Source organism: Lichenostomus cassidix, chromosome W, assembly GCF_008360975.1.
Source record: "Lichenostomus cassidix isolate B80296 chromosome W, HeHo_3.0, whole genome shotgun sequence".
Lineage (NCBI taxonomy): Eukaryota > Metazoa > Chordata > Aves > Passeriformes > Meliphagidae > Lichenostomus > Lichenostomus cassidix.
Genome location: NC_139510.1, coordinates 14,929,447 through 14,954,844, shown reverse-complemented (window position 1 = coordinate 14,954,844; position 25,398 = coordinate 14,929,447). Strand labels below are relative to the sequence as shown.

The following is a 25,398-nucleotide window of genomic DNA, read 5'->3' as shown; positions in this document are numbered from 1 at the left end:
CCCCCCAGAGAAGGGAAGGAAGAGATATGAGTAAAGTTGTGTGTTTTTATTGTCAGAAACCGGGGCATGTGAAAAGAAATTGCAGGCAGAGGATCGCCGATGAGAAAATGTTTGCCGAGGAATAGGGCTGTCAGGGGCTGTATTTGCTGGGGTCACATAAGACCGCTGAGCCCTTGATAAGGATTTTGATAGGACCCCAGCGCCAAGAATTTGAGTTCCTTGTAGACTCAGGAGCTGAAAGATCAACAATTCAATCCTTGCCATTAGGGTGCAAAATTTCCAGAGATACAGTACAAGTGATTGGGGCCAAAGGAGAACCTTTTGGAGCATCTGTGATTAAGGATGTACTATTTGAAACACCATCTAAATTAGGGGTGGGATCACTACTACTATTACCAGAAGCAGAATTTAACTTGTTGGGACGAGATTTAATGGTTGAATTAGGCATTGGGTTACAAATAAAAGAGAGTGAATTGCAAGTTAAATTATATACCTTGTCTACTCGAGACGAACAACAAATTGACCCACAGGTATGGTATACACCAGATACCGTGGGTAAACTTAATATTGAACCAATCACAGTTACTCTCAAAAACCCAGAGATACCGATTAAAATACAGCAATATCCAATATCTAACGAAGGCAAGAAGGGTCTGCAACCAGAAATAAAACGATTATTAGAACAAGGTATCCTTGAACCATGCATGTCTCCCTATAATACTCCAATTCTGCCAGTTAAGAAAGCAGACGGCAGCTACCGATTAGTCCATGATCTAAGGGAAATAAATAAAAAGACCATTGAGCGATTCCCAGTAGTAGCCAATCCGTACACTATCTTAAGCCAGTTGGGACCACATGATATATGGTACAGCGTCATAGATTTAAAGGATGCCTTTTGGACTTGCCCACTCGATGTAAACTGCAGGGATTACTTTGCATTTGAATGGGATGATCCAGAAACACATATTAAACAGCAACTCCGATGGACTGTGCTGCCTCAAGGATTCACAGAGTCCCCTAATTTATTTGGCCAAGCACTAAATCAAATTTTACAAAATTACCAACCAGGACCTGCTATAAAATTAATTCAATATGTAGATGACCTCCTCATAGCCGGACAGCTTGAAGAAGATGTTCGACGAGAAAGTATTAAACTATTAAACTTTCTAGGTTCTCAAGGACTGAAAGTGTCCAAATCCAAATTACAATTCACAGAACAAGAAGTAAAGTACCTGGGACACCGGTTAGTAAATGGGACCAAGAAATTAGATCCTAGTCGAGTCCAGGGCATATTAGATATGCCCCCTCCGAGAACCAAAAGGGAAGTCAGGCAACTACTAGGACTGTTTGGATATTGCAGGCAGTGGATTTTGAATTACAGCCAAAGAGTAAAATTTCTATACGAAAAGCTAACTCATGAGGGCTTGCTAAAATGGACAGAGCAAGATGATGAAGCTTTTCAAGTTTTAAAACAAGAATTAATTAATGCTCCTGTGCTAAACCTCCCAGATTTAACAAGGCCTTTCTGTCTGTTTGTAAATGTAGATGAGGGCACAGCGTATGGGGTGCTAACTCAGGATTGGGCTGGGAGCAAAAAGCCTGTGGCTTATCTGTCTAAACTATTGGACCCAGTGAGTAAAGGGTGGCCCACTTGCTTACAGACAGTAGCTGCAGCCGCTCTGATGGTGGGGGAGTCAATAAAAATCACCTTTGGAAGTGAGATCCGGGTATTTTCACCACATGACATAAGGGGGATTCTAGCCCAAAAAGCAGACAAATGGATTACTGATGCCAGGTTACTAAAGTATGAAGGAATGTTAGTGGCATCACCTAAACTGACTTTAGAAACCACATCTCTCCAAAATCCGGCACAATTTCTATATGGAACCCCCTCCACAGAACCACTGACACATAATTGCCTTCGAACTATAGAAGAACAAGCAAAAATTAGGCCTGACGTCGAAGAGGAAGCACTTGGGGAGGGCAGAGAACTCTATATAGATGGGTCTGCCAGGGTGGTAGAAGGAAAGAGAAAATCAGGCTATGCAGTGATTGGTGAAGGCTTTGAAGTACTTCAGTCAGGACCCTTAAGTCCTGCTTGGTCAGCGCAGGCTTGTGAGTTATATGCCTTGCTGCAGGCATTAAAAATCCTGGGCTCCAGTAAGGGAACAATTTATACGGATTCTAAATATGCTTTTGGGGTAATACACACCTTTGGAAAAATATGGGAAGAAAGAGGCTTGATTACATCTCGGGGAAAAGAACTAATCCATGAACAGCTAATTAAAGAGATCCTAAAAACAGCCAGGAAACCAGAGCGATTGGCTGTGGTACATATAAAAGGGCACCAAAAGGGGATTAGTAAAACTATCCGGGGTAATAACATAGCCGACCAGGAAGCCAAACGTGCAGCTTTACTAAATATAAGAATTGTGAGTAAGCCTGGTGACCCCTGGAGACATCCCCGGTTAGGTTGTGAGAGCTGCAAACAAGATCCCGAAAGTGAACCCTGTTATTCCTGTCTAAAGGAATTAGACCCAATGGATGCATTTGTGTGTAGCTGCTACAATCCTTACAGAAACTACTGCTATGCGTGTAACACAGATACTGAAGATCATGAGAAACTTGCCTACAACCCTTACTGTAGAGACATAGAATATGTTGTGCCAAAATTACTAACATTTACTATAAAAGAAAAAGAGAAACTAACACAAACGGGAGCAATTGAAAATTCAGAAGGGAAATGGATGCTGGCTGATGGGAGGGAGATCTTACCCAAGAGCATGGCACTTCGGGTATTAAAGAAATTACATGAGAAAACACACTGGGGAACACAAGCTTTGGTGGACCACTTTGCCAATAAATATATGTGTCTAGGGGTGTACAACCTAGCTAAACAGATAACTATGGGGTGTATAACCTGTCAAAGAGTAAACAAACAGCATTTGAGAAAAGCAGTCCCAGGGGGAAGGGAGTTGGCTCATCGTCCATTTTCACATGTGCAAGTAGATTTTACTGATTTACCCCAAGTGGGACGATATAAGCACTTGCTTGTTATCGTAGACCACCTAACCCACTTTGTAGAGGCCATTCCTGCAACTAGAGCCACGGCACAAACTGTTACTAAAACTTTATTGGAACACATAATTCCCAGGTATGGGCTAATTGAAGTCATAGACTCAGACAGAGGACCACATTTTGTCTCTAAAGTATCTAAATTAGTTGCAGATGCACTGGGAATCCGTTGGGAACATCACACACCTTGGCACCCACAAAGTTCGGGGAGGGTAGAGCGTATGAATGGAGAAATAAAAAAACAATTAACTAAATTAATGCTTGAAACAAAAATGAGCTGGGTAAAGTGCTTACCGCTAGCTCTATTAAACATCAGGACACAGCCTCGCTCAGATGTAGGAGCGTCTCCATTTGAAATGTTGTATGGAATGCCCTTTGATGCAGAAATCCCTGCAGATCATCCTAAAATCTCTGATGCTCATTTACAAGCTTATATTAATCAGTTGTTTAAACGGAGAGAAAAACTACGACAAAAGGGCTTGGTAGTTCAAAGACCTCCCCTCTGGATACCGATACACAAACTTCAAGTGGGAGACGAGGTACTAATAAAATCATGGAAAGAATCCACACTAACCCCTCAATGGGAGGGACCTTATGTTGTCTTACTCACCACAGAGTCTGCCATACGAACTGCTGAGAAAGGGTGGACTCACGCCAGCCGTGTGAAGAAGTTCACCCGAGACCCGACGTGGCAGATCATCCCATCGCAACGGCCTGAGGACTTAAAGCTAAGGCTTAAGAAGCAATAAGCTTCCTATAACTCACATGAATCTTGTCAACATTCATTTAAAGAAGCCTGTTTACAGTTATAGATCTGGATATGCTCTTAGCCTATATGCACAAGATTATGTGGTTAAATGTTATGATACTAATTGTGATTGTTATCCTTTTGTGTGCTTTGTTTGCAAGGTATGTAATGAAAAGTGGTGGATCCATTGCAGAAAAGAGAGACCCCCATCAGGGGTTTGTCTCCCTTGCTATAAAGCAGAAAGAGCTGAGACAATGCAAATGTTATAATTGGCACCTATCATGGGCAGATTGGAAAAGGGGTCTAAAGAATGGTGGGAGACCTTCGCCCATGGCATTCACCCCGACTTGTACTGTTATCACTCCGATAAACCCAGACCCATGGTGGCCGAGCTTGTTAAGAGCGAATGCAGAGTCAAACTTGCGCACTTACCCTGCTCGGAAGGAGCAGTCAAACACACAAACTGGATTAGTTACCAGAACCGCTGGAAGCAGCGGCACAGGTGCTTCACAGAGGTGTATCCTTGCTGCTGAGAAGATAGATACCCCTGTGGCTGGAAGCAACCCAGTCGACAGGCGAAGCAGAAGTGAGAAACCAAATGTGAGAATGCAACCTGGAAATAAGACTCTGAACTTCCTTTTCACGAAACGGAGTGAACCGGGGTATTTGCCAATCAAATTGGAGAATAATCTGACATTGTTTAAAATATCAAAGGCAGTGAGATCCTCCACTCAAGCCTTGCAAATATATTATGTGTTACTGATAATAGCCTGTTCCATGCCATGTAGCAATGCAGCTTTGACACTCTCACACCACCCACACCAACCATTTAAGTGGACACTAGGCAGGTTAGACAAATCTACTGTAATACAAACCCACATTATGGTAGGAGCCCCAGTTTTCACCGTCACCTCGTGTGACATGGTTGATTACTCACCCTGTGAAAACCCAGAAGCACGAGCAAAAGGATGGGTGGGACCAAGAGCCTTTTACATGTGCCCTAATCCAAATCCAGCAGACACTAAGAGGGGCGAGATTTGGTGCGTCAAACAAAATTCGTACTGTGCATGGTACAGATGTGAAACTATAAACTCAGTTTATTCTCCAAGAGCCGGAAAAGATCAATTTATCACAGTCTGGTGGGGACCATACGGGTGCAAACCACCTAGATATAACAAGGGACCTTCTGCCTATGATCCATATGCCAGGAGTGGTTTAGAAGAACAGAAGGGAGTTCCTTGTCAATTTGCAGATATACATGTGGAACAACCCGATGATCCAGGGTGGATAATTGGAAAAAAATGGGAGTTTAGACTTTGGATTCCAAGCAATAATCCCATTAACGAACCGGGAAATGGTCTCAGTCACGATCCGAAAGGCCTCTTTTACATAAAAAAAGAAATAGTCCTTCCAGACCCACAACCTATAAGTCCAAACACAGCAATCAATCCACGGAATATGCTACCAGAAACTAACATCACAGATTCAGATAATCTATGGAAATTAGTAAAAAATAGCTACTATGCTTTAAATGCTACTAATCCTAACTTAACAGAACATTGCTGGCTTTGTTATAGCTCTAAACCACCCTTTTATGAAGCTATTGCTATTGATGGAAGAGAGACTAAAACCAATGACAGCAATCCTACCCAGTGTAAATGGAGAAGTGATTTAAATATAAGAACTGGAATCACCTTAGCACAAGTAACTGGAACTGGCACCTGCATCGGTCGAGTGCCACAAGAAAAACAAAGCCTGTGCAGTAAAATTGTGGAAAATCCTAACAATCAACAACCAGCTAAATGGTTGTTACCCGCAAAAAATGCACATTGGGTTTGTGCCAGTGTTGGAGTCACCCCATGCATACCCTCGAATGCTTTTAAAACCACGGATCATTGCATTCAAGTCATGATTATTCCCCGACTTACTTACCACTCTAATGAATATGTGCTGGATCATCACATGATACCAGAACACCCTATAATAAAAAGAGAGCCGATCACAGCTATAACCATTGCCACTTTATTAACATTGGGAGCTACTGGAGCTAGCACTGGTATAGCTTCCCTCGTACAACAAGGAAAAGAGTTTTCCGCACTAAGAACAACAGTTGATGAGGACCTTGTAAAAATCGAAAGTTCTATTACTGCGTTAGAAAGTTCTCTAAGATCTCTGTCTGAAGTTGTATTACAACACGGAAGGGGTTTAGAGGTTTTGTTCGCACATGAGGGTGGATTGTGTGTAGCTCTAAATGAAGAATGCTGTGTGTATGCTGACCATACTGGAGTAGCCCGAGATGCAATGGCAGAGCTACGAAAAGGACTAGAAAAGCGTAAACGAGAAAGAGAGGCCACACAAGCATGGTATGAAAATTGGTTCCAATCTTTTCCCTGGTTAACAACCTTACTATCCACTATTGCTGGACCCCTAATTATGTTAATCCTAGCCCTAACGTTTGGACCTTGCATTTTTAATCGTTTAATTACACTTGTTAAAAACCGTTTAGAAGCAGCACATCTATTGCCTATTACAATACAGTATGAGGACATTCCAGTTAATGAAGATTCGGCTCTCGAAGATGAAGATGACTTATAAACAAGTTAGTCATCACTGTCAGAGCCTAGATTATCATCCAGACAAATTCGTGAACTAAATGAACATGAGAGAGGGGGGATTGTAATAAATTACAATCAGTTTAGTTCACGAACTGTTTGAAAAAGGTGATAAGTCTTAAAATTGCCTTTCCTTTTATTTTTCTTTTTTTCTTTCTTTCTTTCTTTCTTTTTTTTTGCTGTTATAAAAACGAATCTTGTTAGGAACCCTGCCCAACCCCCATGAGGCAGATACAAAGGAATTTGGCTCAGGGGCCATAAAAAACCTCCCCCTGTGCAGCCCCTATGAGGCAGATACAAAAGGAATGTGGTTCAGGGGTCCATAAAAACCTCCCCCTGTGCAACCCCCACGGAGAGACCATCCCAGGAGGCCCAGTAACCATCACCCAACGCAGAGCACACCAGCCCAAGACGTCTCAACAGCCAATCAAGGATTCATGAAGAGACGCCAATCAAGACATACGGGGGGAGTGGGGTACTAAAGGGTTATAAAATTCAGTCCTCTGCAGGACCGAGGCGCGGTGCATAGAGATATGCTTGAATCTCTGCCCGTCCAGCGCTGACTTGACTGATATCCGCTTGCTTTTAATTAATAAATTTTTTTTAATTGGATCTACGTCTCTGATTGGATAATGAGGCTAAATTGATAACACACTGAATTCACTAATCCTGTACTAAGTAAGAGTTTCCTCAGTCAGAAAAATAATACAATTGAATGAAAAGCCACATTAAGACAAAAGGCATAAACTTGAGCAATACAAACTTCAAAAATTAACACTGCAAGCTTAAGATCACTGGAATTCCAGTTCAGCGTGACTGAAATTTAATTCCTGAATATATAAGCTAGCATTAGTATTGGTTTAGTAGCAAGCAGTGCAAAATGAATCTCAAGCTGTTGTAAAAAACAAAATGAAAAAGTTAATATCTATTGCTTTCTTAGCAATCCATGCTCGGCAAACCTATGCATCATTCTATAACACACTGAAGAGCTCTCAGTATTTTAAAAAACAGCTGTTTTGTACAGATGTATGAAATTTGCAGAAGTTGCCATTACGGAGTCTGATCTTGAATAGAACAGAACATTAAATAACTGGTTGCAAACATATCAAGGCACATGTTAAAATAAAGTAAAAATTGAGCAAGTAAAAGCTTCATTCAACATAAACATAGAACCTATCTGTCAAAGCTGACTCTTTCTTATCATCTCTTCATAGAGCAGGAAAAGCAGACAGGAAGAACCATGAAAGACAACAGGGAAGTTAAAAACTAATTGTCAGGGCATTTTAAGATACAACACAAAAGTTACACTTATGCATACCAGCTTTTGCAATTCACACTGATTTTCTTTCATATTTAGGAAGGCCAAGAAAACAACAGTTATTAGATAAATTACAAAAGGTTATATTAAGATATACCTAGTATCACTATTTGGATTCATACTCTGGCAGTATAATCTAGCTTTATTTCCTGATGCTGCACAGGACAAAAGTTCATAACTATTTTGTTCAGCAAGTTCTTAAAAGTTTGATTCAAGTTTTGGTAAACAAAAATAGAAGTGGCCTCAAAATCATGGAAAAAACCCCCACAATCATTGATCAGCTGTTCACTGGTTAACATGCACCTCATTTTGAACATCCTCACATTTATCATCACCTTTTTTCAAATGGGGACATTGGAAATTAATATATTGTTCTGACAGTGCTCCCACTTGGTCTACATTGAGTACATCCCCTTTATTTTGTTCTCCTGCATACATATCTGTGAGCAACCAAGTAAGCACCCTAGTAATTGTGTTCCAACTAGAAACTGTTTATTCATTACATCTAATTTTCAATTTCTGCTTTTCATATTTCAAGTTGAACTACAGCTGTATCTGACATCATTCCTACCTCTATGTTACATTTGTCTATAAAAAGGTTTTTGTGTGCCTGTTTTTATTAACACTCTTAAGGAACACTAATACAGCAAAATTTAAGGAAAAATAGTTTGAAAACTTTGGTACTGATTTTGTGACTCTAAATCATACATAGAACTAACATTCTTGTCTCAAAGGAAAAATTCCACAGTATCATGAATGGAGCCAATTTCCTGTTGATTTAAATAAAGTTCACTAGAAATCACTCCAAGATTTGCCTTAGACCAACATCAGGTCTAGCGGTGCTAGATTTTTTTTAATTCTGAGGCAGACAGAAGCTTTGAGGCAGAAACATTTCACAACACCTGTCTCCAACTACTAGTACTTGGAAGAATGATGGTAGTGTGGACTAACTCCCCCTCTACTTTGCTCTCATGAGTGTTGAGGAATACATTCTGAGCAGGTAGCTCAGTGTGCAGCTGCAGTACAAACCGCAGATAAAACTCTGGGTGGTGGGAAATAGCAGGAGCCCCAGGAAGAGGCTGTGAACTGGCGCTGACCTTTTGCACAACAAAGGGCACAGGGACCTGTAGCACCAGCCAGGTGACCGGACACTCAGAGACACAGCAGGAGGTGAGAACTCAGCAGGAAGACCCCAGACTATTGTGCAAATAGAGTGGAAGGATATAAAAGCTCAGGGATTCGGTTGTTCAGGGTCCCTCTTTGGAGGCACCAGCTTGAGCTCTTTCTGTGTTACTGCGCCACGAATAAATTGTTTTAAGGAACCAGATGTCTGAGACACTGCTATGGGAAACCTGGGATTGAGCCAGTAATGAAACCATGTGAGAGTAGAGTGTGTAAAAAACACAATAGACTTGTTTATCAACAACCTGGACAAAGGGATAGAATGTACCCTCAGCAAGTTTGCTAATAATACGAAACTGGGGGGAGTGACTGATACACCTGAAGGCTGCGCTGCCATTCGGCGGGACCTTGATAGGCTGGAGACTTGGGCAGAGAGAAACCTAATGAGGTTCAACAAGGGCAAGTGTAGGGTCCTGCACCTGGGGAGGAATAACCCCAAGGACCAGTACAGGCTGGGGCTGACCTACTAGAGAGCAGCTCTGTGTAGAAGGGCCTGGAAGTCTTGGTGGATGACAAGTTGACCATGAGCCAGCAGTGTATCCTTGTGGCCAGGAGGGTCAATGGTATCCTGGGGTGCATCGGGAAGAGTATGGCCAGCAGGTTGAGGGTGGTGATCCTCCCCCTCTATTTGACCCTACTGAGGCCACATCTGGAGTGCTGTGTTCAGATCTGGGCTCCTCAGTACAAGAAAGACAAGGAGCTACTGGAGACAGCCCAGTGGAGGAAAACAAAGATGATGGGGGGGTCTGGAGCATCTCTCTTATGAGAAGACACTGTGGGAGCTGGGCCTGTTTAGTCTAGAGAAGACTCAGAGAGGATATCATCACTACATATAAATATCTCAAAGGTAGGTGCCAAGAGGATGGTGCCAGACTCTTTTCAGTGGTACCCAGTGACAGAACTGGGAGCAATGACCATAAACTAAAACACAAGAAGTTCCATCTCAACATGAGGAAAAACTTCTCCATATTGAGGGTGGCAGAGCATCCGAACAGGTTGCCCAGGGAGGTTGTAGATTCTCCCTCTCTGGAGACATTCAAAACTCATCTGGACACATTTCTGTGTAACCTGCTCTAGGTGACCCTGTGTTCCAATGCAGTCTAAATCAATCCATGGCAGAGAGTGGGGCTATGTTTCCACCCCTGGGACAGTTGGTTCCAGGTGTATTGAATGCCCCTTCAAGTGAAAGCAAACTGTGGCCTGCACTCTGCCGCTAAAGGAATTGAGAAAAATGCATTAGTGATATCAATTGTGGCACCATTTGGCTGCTTTTGATTCCAGCTCATATTGAAGTTCCAACATGTCTGGTATGGCAGCACTCAGAGGTGGTGTGACTTCATTCAGGCCACAATAGTCTACTGTCAGCCTCCATTCCCCATTAGACTTTTGCACTGGCCATATGGGGCTGTTAAAGGGTGAGTGGGTCCTGCTGATCACTCCTTGGCTCTCCAGTTGACAAATTAGTTCATGGATCAGTTACAGAGTCTCGGTTGGTGCAATATTGCCACCAATGCACTGTCCTGGTAGCAATTGGCACTTGCTGATCTTCAACCTGCAGCAATCCTACAATGAAGGGATCTTCTGAGAGGCCAGGCAGGGTAGATAACTCTTTGATATTTTCTGTATTCACTGTAGCTACACCAAAAGCCCATCAAAACCCTTTCGGATCCTTGAAGTACCCTCTCCTGAGGTAGTCAATGCCAAAGATACAAGGTGCCTCTGGGCCAGTCACAATGGGGTGCTTTTGCCATTTGTCCCCTGTTAAGCTCACCTCAGCCTCTAATACAGACATCTCCTGGCATCCCCCTGTCACTCCAGAGATCCAGATGGATCACACACTCCTATGCCTTGAGGGCATCAGTGTGCACTGTGCACTGGTATCTACTAAAGCTTAATACTTCTGAAGATCTGATGTGCCAGGCCATCAAATCCACACAGTCCAGTATACCCGGTCATCCCTTTCCTCCTCCTGGCCAAAGGCAAGGACCCTCTATTCCTATTCCTGGTCAGAGTATTCACTATCTGACCTTTGCGATGCCAGATCAGAAGTTCCCTCACCAGGGTTGAAGGAAATTATTTTGGTTATTTTATGTCTGGGAGATTGCTGATTGCCTCCTTGCCTCTCTGTGGCAACTACACTGATAGTCTTCTTGGGTGACCCCTTCTTAACAGCTCTCTTTCCTCTCAGTTCATGGACACGGGCTTCCAGCTTAAAGGTAGGTTCACCATCCTGCTTCCTCATGTCACTCCCCCAGTCACAAAAAAGAACCAGAGTTGGCCACGTGGCCTGCACTTGGGGCTTCCCTCTGACTGGGGCAGGAGAGGACTGATCTCTTGGGCTGCCCCTAAAAGCTGGGGTGCTGACTCATAAGGATGATGAAGTACCCAGAGTTTCTTCTACATTTCAGAGCCATGAGGACGCCATCTCTACAGTTGGTGTATTCATTTGTGGGTAATACAATGATACCAAGCTACTGGAATATGATGCAGTGGGGCTTTGAACCACCTTCCTCCACATGGCCATTGTGCAAGGGACATCCTCTGGATCTTTAGGGACTCTGTCACTTTTTAGATCACTATAGATGACTTCCAGCACTGCTATTTCTCTCAAGTACTGGATACCTTCGTCTGCAGTGGTCCACATTCCTGGGGAGTTCACAAGATCTTCCTTAAATGGATATCTTGCCCTCACACTTGAGAGAAGCCCTCTCCAAAGGCTGCAAATTGCTACTTCCTTTCCAATTCCTCTTTCAATTTCCTGATCTTTAGCAAGGGATCCCAGGTGTTGGGCTTCATGACCTTCTAACTGCTGACTGTTGGCCCTGTTATCCCAGCGCTGAAACAGCCAGGCAGGAATCTACTCACCTGGCTGATGGCTGTAATCTTTTCGCAAGTCTCGAAGTTCTGATGAGGTCAGGGACTGAGTAACTTTAGTTTCCTGTTTAATTTGCCTCACTCCTTTTAATTTCTTTGTTGAAGGGCCTGCCTCTTGATCTAATCCCTCTTCTCCTACTGTTACTTCCTCTTCTTCTTCCTCCCTTACTAATTGGTGGTATGGGCCTGCAACTTGCCTTGTCCATTTTTTTGTTTTCACTACTGGGGCAATTATTGTCGTTGCTGTGGTTTGAGTCTCTGTCTCAGCCATAGTCTCTGCGGTTTGAGTTCCTGTCTTAGCCATAGTGTCCTCAAATGCAGTTTGGATTCCTGCCTCAACTACAGTCCTCTGAGAGTATTGAACAGTGGCTTGATAGGCACAGGCCAGTCTCCAGTACAGGGCAAGAAGCTGCTCATTTTCATGGGGGTAAAAAAGGCACCCTTCTATCAGGTGACACATCAGTTTATTAGGGTTGTTTACCTGTTTGGGTGTAAAGTCCCAGGCAATGGGAGGTGATAACCACCCTAGGAACCTGCCCAAATTATTCTATGTACCCTGCCACCCAGGAACTGGATGCCTCAAGGCAGATTTCAATAGATCCTGACCTAAAGGTTGTTTTCTCTTACACCAGGATGATGACAGATTCCATGAATTCCATAGCATACCAACAGTATTAGCTAATATTATTAATAGTATTAAACAGCTTACATAAGGATGAGCAACGACCATGGAAGTCTGCAGTATAAAATCATTTACATCCACCCTGGGCAGGGAGAAGGAGCTGTATTCACTCATTGACATTGTTCGTCTTATGTTCCCAAACTCAGCAAAACAAAGAGATAAGCAGTGCAGCTGACAAACGCTGTGTCCTGCATAGGAGCTTGCTACTTGATAACTACTATTTACCATTTACTATAGCATTATATATATATATATATATATATATATATATATATGTATAACTGCCTTTATCTCGTCCCACATTTGGGCACCAAAAGGACTGTAGTGGTTTGACCTTGGTTGGGTGCCAGGTGCCCACTAAGCTGCTCTATCACTCTCCAGTGGGACAGGGGAGAGAATAAGATGGAAAACAAATAGTAGGTTGAGATAAGGCAGTTTACTAAAGCAAAGGAAAAAAACAAGCAAAAGTTTGTGTGCACATAAGCAAAGGGGAAAGGTAATCTCTACTTCCCATCAGTGAGCAATGTTCAGACACCTCCCAAGAAACAGGACTTCAGCACAAGTAGTGGTTGCTCCAGAAGACAAACACTGTAGAATAACAAATAGCGCCCCCCCCATTCCTCCTAGCTCCCTTAGGTTTTATATCTGAGCTGACATCATATGGTATGGAATATCCCTTTGGCCAATTTGGGTCAGCTGGCCTGGTTGTGTCCCCTCCCAGAACACGCTCCCAGCCCATTGATGAGGGGAAGGAATGTTAGAGGGACAGCACCGCTCAGCAGTAGCCAAAACACTGGTATGTTATTAACACCTTTCTAGCTACCAATGCAAAGCACATCACTGTGAGGACTGCTAAGGAAAAATTAACTCTATCTCAGTCGGACCCAATACACCCTTCTTTGGCAGGAGGGTTGGACTAGATGATCTCCAGAGATCCCTTCCAACCCTAACAAGTCTGTGATTTTGTGTAGGGAGTCAAGCAGGGCACCCACAAGCATTTGTTATATTAGGTATGGAGCCACTGGTCAGAATGTTGCTTGGTCTGTTCATGTGGTTGTGGTACCTCAGCTGTGGAAAGGCTGTCCAAGACAGCAGACAGATTGGAAAGACTTGAGAAAGTTAGAGAGGAAATGTTCCATGCTCCACCACTATGGACCAGAGTCTCCTATTGGGAGCAAGCATCCCCCTGCTCAAGAGAGAGGGTACACACCATGAGGTAACCTGTGTGGTAAGATAGGAAAAGGCTGCTGATAGCCTAAACTTAAATAAGTTACAGCTGTGCCCCTAAATAAGCGAGATAAACAACTTTGTTAAAGAAGAAAACAGAATGCAAACGTGTATGACTAATTAGAAAAGGTGCCTGCAAATAATTTGCTAACTGTAATGTAATAAGGAGCACCTGTTATGCAATGTGGAGAAAGGGTATAAAAAGGTGTAGTAGTGCTAATAAAAGGCAGATGCTTGCCACTGTGGTGAGTGTTAAACTTGAGTTTGCTATCAAATGGTAACCCTGACATAGTAAGGGTTGAGACTGTGGATTAGAGAGCAGCTGGTGGTGGAGCCCAGCCAAGCAAACAAGCAGAGTGAGAGCCTGAAGAAGTCTGGATGATTTAAGAAAAAAAAAAAGTAAAAGAGACACCTGACCCCAGGTAAGCAGCTGGGAACATAGAAATGGGGACTCAAATGTCAGCAGAAGAAAACTTTATTTTGGATGTTCTGCTGTGAATTTTAAAAAAATGTTATTTGTGCAAGGTGTGAAAGTTATGGTGGAAAGAGAGAGGCAACAGAAAAATGTTGTGGGTGTAAAAGAAGAGGGATGCAAGTTATAGTTCAGCAAATTGGACCTGGCATGGTAGAGCAAATCTAAACTGTGTGTCCAAAATGCAAAGACCAAGGTGAGAAAATAAATCCAAAGGACAAGTGTGACAATTACAATGACTGTAAAGTTGTAATCGAGAAATAGATCATAGGAGTTCATGTTGACAAAGCTATGAAAAATGGTCAGAAGATAATATTTCATTGAAAAGGTGACCAAGAGCCTAATCTAGAGCCTGGTGATGTTATAATGGTGCTTGATCAAAAGGATCACGGTGTCTTTCAGAGATGAGGGCATGAACTTAATCACAAAAATGAGAATTCAACTCTCAGAGGCTTTATGTAGTTTTCAAAAGACAATTGAAACTCGGGATAACAAAGTTCTTGTCATATATACTAGGCCAAGTGAAGTGATGAAATGTGGTGACCTAAAGTGTATCTATGATGAAAGAATGCCTGTCTACAAATCTCCAATGGACAAAAGCAGCCTGATTATACAAATTTTGATTTCATTTCTAGAGCACTATTAACTTCCAAGGGAAAAACTGTTAGAAATAGGTGTCATTTAAAATGTAGATTTTCACAATGAAAACACATAACTAAAATAGCCACTGCTTGTAGTTTTTATGTTCAGCATTTGTAGTTAAAAAGCAAAAAGGGGGAATTATGGTAAGATAAGAAAAAGCTGTGAGCAACCTAAACAACTTATAGCTGTACCCCTAAAGAAATAAACAACTTTGTAAGAGAATGGAGAAGAGAATGTGTATGACTGGTTAGAAAAGGCACCTGCAAATAATTTGCTAACTAATGGTAATGTACTAAGAAACACCTGTTATGCATGTGAAAAAAGGGTATAAAAATGTGTACCAGGAAATGAGAGGGAGCTGATGCTTGCTACTGTGTGGAGTGTCAGCTTTGAGTCTACCATCAAACCTGTGGTTTTACCTGTGTGACCACAGAGAGGACATGAGGAAGTGGGATGGAAAACCCACCTCTGCCCTAGCAACATGGGTATGTGAGTTGAGAGGAAGGACAACCACCACAGCAAATTCTTCAAGGATAGATGCCACTCCAGTTTGCAGTGAACAAGTCCTCAGACAGAATAGAAGGGATGATGTTACTTCTGATACTCTTGAAGGGACCTCCAGCTCATATTTACCAGAAGTGAGCAATGAGTGCTATCACCACAACTAGGGGGGCCCTGCCTCCAGCCGGGTGGAGGAAAGGGATAATCAGATCTATTGGACTGTGAGGATCTGATAGCCTGGCACATAAGACTCACAAGAGTATAAGGCATTAATTGACACCAGCGCACAATGTACCTTGATGCCATCAAGATATTTATGGGCAGAATTCATCTCTATTTCTGGGGTGATGGGGGGATCCTAACAGCTGGCTGTACTGGAAGCTGAATTGAGCCTGACCCAGAACAAATGGCAAAAACACCCCATTGTGACTGGTCCAGAGGCCCCATGCATCCTTCGCACACATTACCTGAAGAGAGGATATTCCAAGGACCCAAAAGGGCATCGTGATTTTGGGATAGCTGCTGTGGAGACAGTGGAAATTAAACAGCTGAATACCTTTCCTTGTCTGTCATAGGACCCTTCTGCTGTGGAACTGATGAAGGTTGAAGAACAGGTACTGATTGCTACCACAACAGTGCACCATCAGCAATACTGTGCTAACTGGGGCTCCGTGGCCCCCATACGTGAGCTGATTCGTGAACTGGAGAGACAGGGAGTGATCAGCAAGACTCACTCACCCTTTAATAGTCCTCTATTGCCAGTGCATAAGTCCAATGGAGAGTGAAGACTGACAGACTATCATGGCCTGAATGAAGTCATACCACCTCTGAGTGCTGCTGTGCTGGACATGCTGGAACTTCAGTACAAACTAGAGTCCAAAGCAGCAAAGTGGGTGCCACCATTGACATTGCTAATGCATTTTTCTCCATTTCTTTAGCAGCAGAGTGCAGGCCACAGTTTGCATTCACCTGGAAGGGTGTCCAGTACACCTGAAATTGACTGCCCCAGGGGTGGAAGCACAGCCCTTCCATTTGCCTTGGACTGATCCAGACTGCACTGGAAAAGGGTGAGGCTTAGAATGCTTGTAATACATTGATGACATCATTGTGTGGGGCAACACAGCAGAGGAAGTTTTTGAGAAAGGGGAGAAAATAATCCAAATCCTCCTGAAGTCCGGTTTTGCCATAAAGCAAAGTAAGGTCAAGGGACCTGCCCAGGAAATTCAGTTTAAAGGAGTAAAATAGTAAGATGGACATTATCAGACTCCAATGGATGTGGTCAAGAAAATAGCAGTGATGTCCCCACCAACCAGCAAGAAGGAAACACAAGCTTTCCTAGGCACTGTGGGTTTTTGGAGGATGCATATTCCAGAATACAGTCAGATTGTAAGCCCTCTTTACCTTCTGACAAGTTGGGTGCTGAACAAGAAGCTTTTGAGCAGATTAAACAGGAGATTGTTTGTATGGTAGCCCTTGGGCCAGTCAGGACATGACAAGATGTGAAAAATGTGCTCTAAGCTGCATCTGGGGAGAATGGTCTTTCCTGGAGTCTCTAACAAAAAGTACCTGAGAAGACTTGAGGATGACTCCTGGGGTTCTGGAGTCAAGGACACAAAGGATCCAAGGCCTGTTACATCCCGACTGAAAAAGAGAGGCAGCTTAGGGGGTTTAAGCTGCTTCAGAAGTGATTGGCACTGAAGCACAGCTCCTCCTGGCACCCTGTCTGCCAGTGCTAGGCTGGGTGTTCAAAGGGAAAATCCCTGCAACACATCATGCCACTGATGCTACCTGGAGTAAGTGGATTGCTCTGATCGCACAGGGAGCTCAAATAGGAAAGCCCAATCACCCAGGGATCTTGGAAGTCATCATGAGCTGGCCCAAAGGTGAAAATTTTGGACTACCATCAGAAGAGGAGGAGGAGAAGGTAAAATGTGCAGAGGAGGCCCCACCACATAATCAGCTAACAGAAAATGAAAAGGAATACACTCTCTTTAGTGATGATTCCTGCCATATTGCAGGGATACATTGAGAATGGAAAACTGCCATATGGAGTCCTACGCATCAAGTTGTGGAAGCTATTGAGGGACAAGGTGGATCAAGTCAGATTGCAGACCTGAAAGCCATCCAGCTGGCTTTAGATATCAATGAATGAGAGAAATGGCCAGCACTCTACCTCTGCACTGACCCATGGATGGTAGGAAATGGTCTGTGGGGGTGGCTGGACCAATGGAAAAAGACCAATTGTCAGAGCAGAAGTAAACCCATCTGGGCTGCTGAATGGTGGCAAGACGTTGCTGCCCAGGTAGAGAAGTTGGCTGTAAAAGTACATCATGTAGATGCACACATACCGAAGAGTCAGGCTACAGAAGAACATTGCAACAATGGACAGGTGGATTGAGCTGCCAAGATTAAAGCATCTCAGGTGGATCTGGATTGGCAGCATAAGGGTGAATTATTTTTGGCTTGCTGGCCCATGATGGCTCAGGTCATCAGGGAAGAGATGCAACATACAGATGAGCTCATGACCAAGGGACAGACTTAACCATGGACACCATCTCCCAGGTTATCCATAACTGTGAAACATGAGCTGTAATCAAGCAGGCCAAGTGGGTAAAGCCCCTGTGGCATGGTGGACAATGGTCAAAATATAAATATGGGGAGGCCTGGCAGGTTGATTACATCACACTGCTGCAAACCTGCCAAGGCAAGCACTACATGCTTACAGTGGTGGAAGCAATTATTGGATGGCTGGACATGTACTCTGTGCCTTATGCCACTGCCCAGAACACCATCTTGGGCCTTGAAAAGCAAGTCCTGTGGTGACATGGCACCTCAGAAAGAATTGAGTCAGATGATGGGACTTGTTTCAGAAATAGCCTCATAGACACCTTGGCCAGAGAGTATGGTATTGAGTGGGTGTATCATATTCCCTATCGTGCACTAGCCTCTGGAAAAATTGAGCAGTACAATGGACTGTGAAAAACCACATTGAAAGCAATGGGTGGTGGGACCTTCAAACATTGGGATCTACATCTAGTGAAGGCAACCTGGTTAGTTAACCCCTGAGGTTCTACCAATCAAGCTGGCCCTGCCCAATCAAAACCTCCACATACTGTAGTAGGGGTTAAAGTCCCTGTGGTGCATATGAGGAATGTGTTAGAGAAAGTTTGGATTAGTCCTGACTCATGCAAAGGCAAACCCATCCATGGGATTGTTTTTGCTCAAGGATCTGGGTGTACCTTGTGGGTAATGCAGAGGGACAGAGAAGCATGATGTGTACCTCAAGGGGATTTGAATTTTGGGTGAGGACAGTCTGTAATATTGAATTGTGTAATAGTGGTTGCTGAATTGACACTTCCACTGTATGGCATAACTACCATGGACAATGAGGATGGACTGGACCAGATACACCAGTTGTGAGCTCCTGATGCAATTTGCAATCAGCTGACAGCACACCAGCCCTCCTGCCCTGAAAGACATCTAGGAAGGATAGAACCCTGTCGGGGTTTGACCTTGACTAAATGCTGACACTCTGGCTCTCTCCAGCTGCAGACATGCAGGAGAGGGGAAAGGAAAAAAAAAACTGTAAAAACACACACTAATTTCATGAGTTAAGTGAGATAGGACACTGGTAGGAGGACGCACGGAAGAAAGGGCAGATAGGCTCTAAACTTAAAGTTGCAAAGTGATTTAATTACCTAAGAGTTGGAGGATAAATGCAAGGCAAAAATAAACTTTTCATACACTATTTTGTTCACTCACCCCCTTCTTCTTACGAACCCATTTTTATTCACCTCCTTTCTTCTTTTTAAACTAATAAGCTTGGGTAGGGGGGCAGGGTGTGGGGTATTTTTTCAGTTCATAGAGCAGGTCCATAAATCTATTTATCACCACAATTCTTCTACTACAAATACTCTTTATCTCTACTTATCTTTTTCTCTCTTCAGACAGTTTTTCTGCTCTCACCCCCTCCCTCTTAAGAAGCAGTCTCTCTGCTCACCTCCCCCCTTCCCTCTTTCCAAACCAACAGCACAGGCAGGGTAAGGGGTTTGTTTTCTGGTCAGTCTAATCAGGGAGAGGGGTTCTTTACTTAGCCACGGGGTCCCTCCTATGAGAGACAGTCTTCTGGGAACTTCTTTGGTGTGGGTCCAATCTCATGAGCAACATCCCGCCTGAATATTGCTGCAACATGAGTTCTTTTGTCTATAAGGTGCAGACTCTCTCCCTAGCTGAGGCCAGGCTGCTTCCATCCCAGGAGCAAGGCCTTTCTCTCCTTTGCAAGGCCTTTGTAGCTTTAACTCTTTCGATGAGACTCTAACTGGATCACAGCTTTCTCCAGGCATCCACCTGCTCCTCTGGTGTGGGCTGTGGGTGGGTTTCTGCACTCCTGTGGACTCCATGGGCTGCAGGGAGACCTCCTGCTCTCCCCATGGCCTTCACTACAGCTAGCAGAGTGTTTTCAGCTCTGGTGCCTGGAGTACCTCCTCCCCCACTTTCTTCACTGACCTTGGTGTCTCTATGTTGTTCTCTCTTCACATATTTTTACCTCTACCTCCTCTTCCTCCAACTACAAAGAACTGTGTGCCTTCCTTGTTTTGGTTTCTTCTTAAATATGTTTTCACAGAGGTGTAACTAGCACCTCTAATTGGCCTACACTTGGCCGGCAGCATGTCCATCACTTTCAGAGCCATACAGAGATTGGCTCTGCTGGACTTGATGAAAAACTTCCAGAACTTTCACTCAGGACACACAGGAGCCATCTTTGTGCCCCTCCCCACCCCTCAGACACTTCCTCAGGCCTACTACAACAGCTTCTGAGGGGTTTAAATTTTTCTTAGATGTTATATCTACCTTGCTGATGTTTTGGGCCAATCAAAACCACCACAAACCCACAGTCATGGACTAAACAAACTCAACAGGCATTTTGAAGGGATGGCCATTGACTATGGAAATTATATTTGTGCTTGTGTATATTTATATATATGTATGTATATATAGTTGGTGTAAGATTTGGGCATGAGTATATAGTGTAGATTAAGGGGTGGATAATGCCCTGGTTCCAGCCAAGATAGGGTTAATTTCTGCAGTGGCCAGGAGGGGCAGTTACTCTACACCGCCTCACATCATTGGCAGAGGAAGGGGGTCTGTTTTGGTTGTAGTATCGTGGTGGAGGTTCCTGTATTACCAGGGTCCATGGTGAGTAATCGTGAGTGAATCATTCACCTCTTTTTTTGTACATTGTTATTAGTATTTGTCTTGGGGTGATTTTATTATAAGACTCTAGTCCTGATTGTCTGCTTTATGCCCAGAAATAAGTCCAGTTGCTTTAAGTTGTGTCTGGGGACAGAGCAGGAGCCGGGGGAACTCTGCGGGCTTTCTTCAAGCCCTCACTTTTGGTGTGCTTGGGTGTGCAGGGACATGTGTTACTTTGTTGCTCTTAGCTAGCTCGGTTCGTGTCAGCTGAGGCAAGTTTTTCCCTGGACTGCAACAGTATCTTCCGGTGGCTTCTGTGGTTTCTTCTGGAACTCTTTGGCTTAGCTTTTGTCTGAGATCATACCATTGGCCAGTGCCGACTGGTGGGGAAGCTGCAGGGACAGCCCATCTCAGTCAGACCTCGGGAAAAGCTGAGCCAGCAAAAGAAGGGACTTTAAAATCCACCAGTTTCATCTGCAGCGAAGAGGAGACCAACAACATCGGAGTTCACCAGGTTCCCATCTGTTTTTTTTCTTGTCCCTGACCTGCTGTGTGGACTCTTCTTCCCTCACTGGAGACAAAGCTGTTGACCATTTTGTTTTTCCCTAGCATGTGGCTGGTGGAGTTTTTTCCCTTCCCCTGGCATTTCTAGGTTTTTTTTGTTCTGTTGTGGGTGAGGTGTGTGTGTGGGTAAGGTTCTGAAGGTTCAAATGATGCCTGATGAGTTTTTAGATTTTTTTATTTTACTTTTATGCTCTCTTTATATATATATATCCTTTATATATAACCTTTTACCCTTCCCCGTTCCTGTACTTTTTACTCCCTGTATCTTAACCCTGCATTCTATCACCCTAGTACCCCTTGCCCTGCTCAGAATCCTTTGGGAAGACGAAACAAACCCTCAATCTCAAAAGCATGACGCACAACCTTGAAGAGGGCCCCCACCACTGAGACATGTTTTTTGTAAACTAAGTAGCAATCTTTTGGGGGGGAGGGCAATTTTAATAAGGGGGCAGTTACTTCATGTGTTAGACTTCTTATTGGAGACTTTTAGATAGGTATTTTAATCTAGGCTGTCTATAAATTGTATACGGGCGATATCGTCGGGGGCTCTTTGGGGCTTTTTTGGCTTTTTGGCTTTGGGGGCTTTTTGGCTGGCCTTTAGAGCTGGCTTGTTCGTCGGTGTGCATCTGAGATCCTATTAAACCAAGGTAAAACCCCTATCCCATACTGTGTGTCTGCGTCTAAAATTTTTCCTAGCAATTTAAGGCATCAGTTCTGGCGAGCCAGGCAGGAGAAGGAACCCCGGTTTTCGGTTTTGAACCGAGGAACACCCTGCTGCATCCCCCCCACTGCCGGCACCGGGGGAGAGAGGCAGCGATTTCAGAATCGGAATCCGGGAGTTTCCCAAGACTGCAGGAACACAGCTGAAGAGGTAAGATCAAAGGGGTTGTTTTATGGTTTTATAGATAACTGCTAGCAGTCGAGAGATCTCCGAGGGTGGGAGCGTGGCCAGGGGGGCCATAAAGGGGGTTTTTTAACCGCTCTGCTCCCACAGGGTGGGGGGACTGTGAGAAGAGGGGGACGCCCCTCGTAAAGCTCACAGGGAGCCGCATAGGGCTCAGAGGGGGCTGTGGCTCAGAGGGGGCTGCAGCCCACAGGTTGGAATGTGGGTTCGAACAGAAGTTCAAATCCCGCCAGGGTTTCTAAGCTGAACACGCGTGGTTTTCAAGCTTGCTTTCTTTGCTCTGCTAGTTCTGTGCTAATTTATAGGTTAGAAACTTTATCCTACTGTTTCTTTCTGTTTATAAGTAAGAGAATGGGCGGTGTTTTATCTACCAATCCAAACATCCTGCAGGATTCCCCATTGAGTTTGATTTTGAAAAACTGGAATATGCTGACAGTACGAAGTGTTGAATTACATTCTGGTGAATTAACTAGACTTTCACTGTGGGTGTGGCCTGCGTTGAAGCTGGAAGGGGAGAGTAAATGGCCTCGGTTAAGCAGTTTAGATAATAAACTTATTACAAAGTTACTCGTGGAACTCCGAGTTCAGGGCAGGTTTAAGGAGTTAAGATATGCAGAATTGTTTTCTATATTTCTAAATCGAGAAGAAGCGTATAAGCAAATGAAAAAGAACCGCTTTGAGATAGCTTTACAAAAATTAGAAAAGAAGAAAAATAGACAGAAGCAGCCTCCGACAAAAGATGAGGAGATAGACATGACAGACACAGACTTGGTGGCACCAAATTTACGAAGGGGGGCATCACCCCAGCCGCAACAGGGGCCAGTGCCCCCTCTCCTCCCCCCTCTTCCTCCTCTCCCTCCTCCTCCTCCTCCCCCACCGCCATCCTGGCCGTCTGCTCCTCCCCTTCACTTACTTGATACAGCACGGGGGAGAGAGGAGGTGTGGCCGCCTCCTCCCCCACTGCCACCATCCCCAGAGCGGTCTGATAACGAAAATGAAGGCGAGAGCAGGGGCGGAGACAGGGGTAGAGACAGAGGTAGAAGCAGGAGCAGAGGCAAAGGGAAAGACCGGGGCGGAGGGAAGGGCGGAACCGGGACTGACCAGGACGGAGAGGGAAGCACGTCTACCGCTGGCCCCTCGCAGACTAGGGAAAAGGGGGGTGGCGGGCGGCACCCCCTCCACAGCTCCACTAGAGCTGAGAAGGAAAAAATCCAAATCAAGCGTGAGTCAGATGAATCCAGTGCAGATGCAGATAGCTCAGAAGTAGAAAGGAAAACCGAGGCTGAAGCTGCAGGCAGCGAACCTGCTGGGAAGAAAAGGGGGAAAATAGCCCGGGAAGCTATCGGAGCTCCCAGTCCAGTGGCAAAGCGTACCAGGTCTAAGATAGATGAACCAAGGAAGGGAGAGCCTGTCCTGAAAGCACCCCTAAGGCAAGCTGTCGGGAATCAGGGGATAGTTTATATCAAAACTCCTTTTTCCCTCGGAGAACTCCGACAATTGAAAGAATCAGTTAAAACATACAGAGATAATCCGGAGAAAGTAGCCATGCGGTTTGAATTAGCTATCAAGGCACAAAGCCCAGATTAGAGTGACCTGAATGTAATGTTAGATGAGGTACTGGATAGTACAGAAAAGCAGATGGTTATCAAGGCTGCTATAAATGCTGTGGAAACTCAAATTGCAGCTGGAACCATTCAAGGACCTGTTAGTAATATTTTTCCTTTGATAGATCCAAGTTGGGATCCCAATGTGCCAGAGGAAATGGCCAAATTAAAACAGTATCAAAAGTGGATAGTTATTAAACTAAAATGTGCTATTCCTAAAGCAATTAATTAGGCCAAAGTATATGAAATTAGGCAAGGTCTAACTGAGACCCCCACAGATTTCCTGAACAAGCTCAAAGAGGCTGCACGGAAGTACACAAACTTGGACTTAGATTCCCCAATGCAGCAGTCTCATTTAGCCTACATATTTGTAGGCCAATCTACACCTGATATAAGGAAAAAGCTGCAAAAATTAGATTAATATGATATAAATAGGTTGTTGAACGTAGCCTAGAAAGTATACCAAAATAGGGATTCAACAGATAAGGATACTGGTAAACCCCACTACAAGAAGAAACAGAGTCAAAGGAAAAAAAAAGGTCCACCTCACCCTCCTCTAGCCGAGGACCAGTGTGCCATCTGCAAGAAGAAGGGACACTAGAAGAACGAGTGTCCAATGCGGGCGAAGGAGACACCCACATCTTCTCAATTAGCTGTAAATGAGAATTGACGGGGACCGAAGGCATTATCCACCCCAGCAGAGCCTTCGGTTATAATTAAGCTAGGAAAAGATGATGTTGAATTTTTAGTTGATACAAGGGCAACATATTCTGTGTTAAATACCTTAAAGGAGAAACTGAGTCAAGATACTGTAGATGTAATTGGTGCCACGGAAGTAAGTGAAACAAGGCCTTTCTTTCAACCTTTAAGATTTAAACTGAGGAAACATTGGGTAACTCATCAATTTTTATATATGCCAAATTCTCCAAAACCATTGTTAAGCAGAGATTTATTAGAAAAATTAGAAGCAGAAATTAAATTTTCCAAGGAAGAGGGAGTAAAAGTTATAATTCCTGAATCTAAATTTGTCGAAGCAGCTACTATTCTTATCCAGGAATGTTGTAGAGAAATTCCTAAAGAAGTTGAGGATGCGGTAATTCCACTAGTATGGGCCAGTGATTTTCCCGGGAGATCCAAAAGAGCTGAACCTGTGAGTATTGCACTCAAAGCAAGAGCAACACCGGGAAGGCAGAAACAATACCCTCTGAAATTAGAAAGTCGTAGGAGACTGGCACCTGTAATTAAGAAATTTCTCAAATTCGGGTTGCTAGTGAAATGTGAGTCCGAATACAACACACCCATCCTGCCAGTAAAGAAAGCTGATGGTAAGAGTTACAAGCTAGTGCAGGATTTGAGAGCAATCAACAGAATTACAGAGGACATACATTCAGTTGTACCGAATCCCTACACCTTTCTGACCACATTAACAAATGAATTAGGGTGGTTCTCAGTCTTAGATCTCAAAGATGCCTTTTTCTCTATTCCAATCCACAAAGATAGCCAGGAGCTTTTTGCTTTTGAGTAGGAAAATCCTGAGACAGGAAGAAAGACTCAACTAACTTGGACAGTGTTACCCCAAGAGTTCAAGAACAGCCCAACAATATTCAGACACCAGCTATCAAAGAAACTAGAAGACTAGAAAAAACAGGAACCAAAAAGAGAAATCCTCCAATATGTAGATGACATCCTGATCGCAGCAAAAACACGAGATGACTGCATCCAACTCACTGTAAGTCTTAAATTTTTTGGGCATGGGCGGATACTGAGTCACAAAGGAAAAAGCACAAGTTGCCAAAGAAA

At 43.9% G+C, this 25,398-nt stretch overlaps 1 protein-coding gene and 2 pseudogenes across 1 annotated transcript in view; 1 reads left to right on the top strand and 2 right to left on the bottom strand.

Moving 5' to 3' along the window:
* The window catches only part of LOC146425562 (uncharacterized), a 124,615-nt gene that overhangs the window by 6,833 nt on the left and 92,384 nt on the right, over positions 1–25,398 (bottom strand). The gene's annotated exons all lie outside the window — the stretch shown is intronic.
* LOC146425565 (uncharacterized) lies at positions 7,105–12,706 on the bottom strand (annotated as a pseudogene).
* Positions 14,227–14,836, top strand: LOC146425564 (dnaJ homolog subfamily A member 4 pseudogene; annotated as a pseudogene).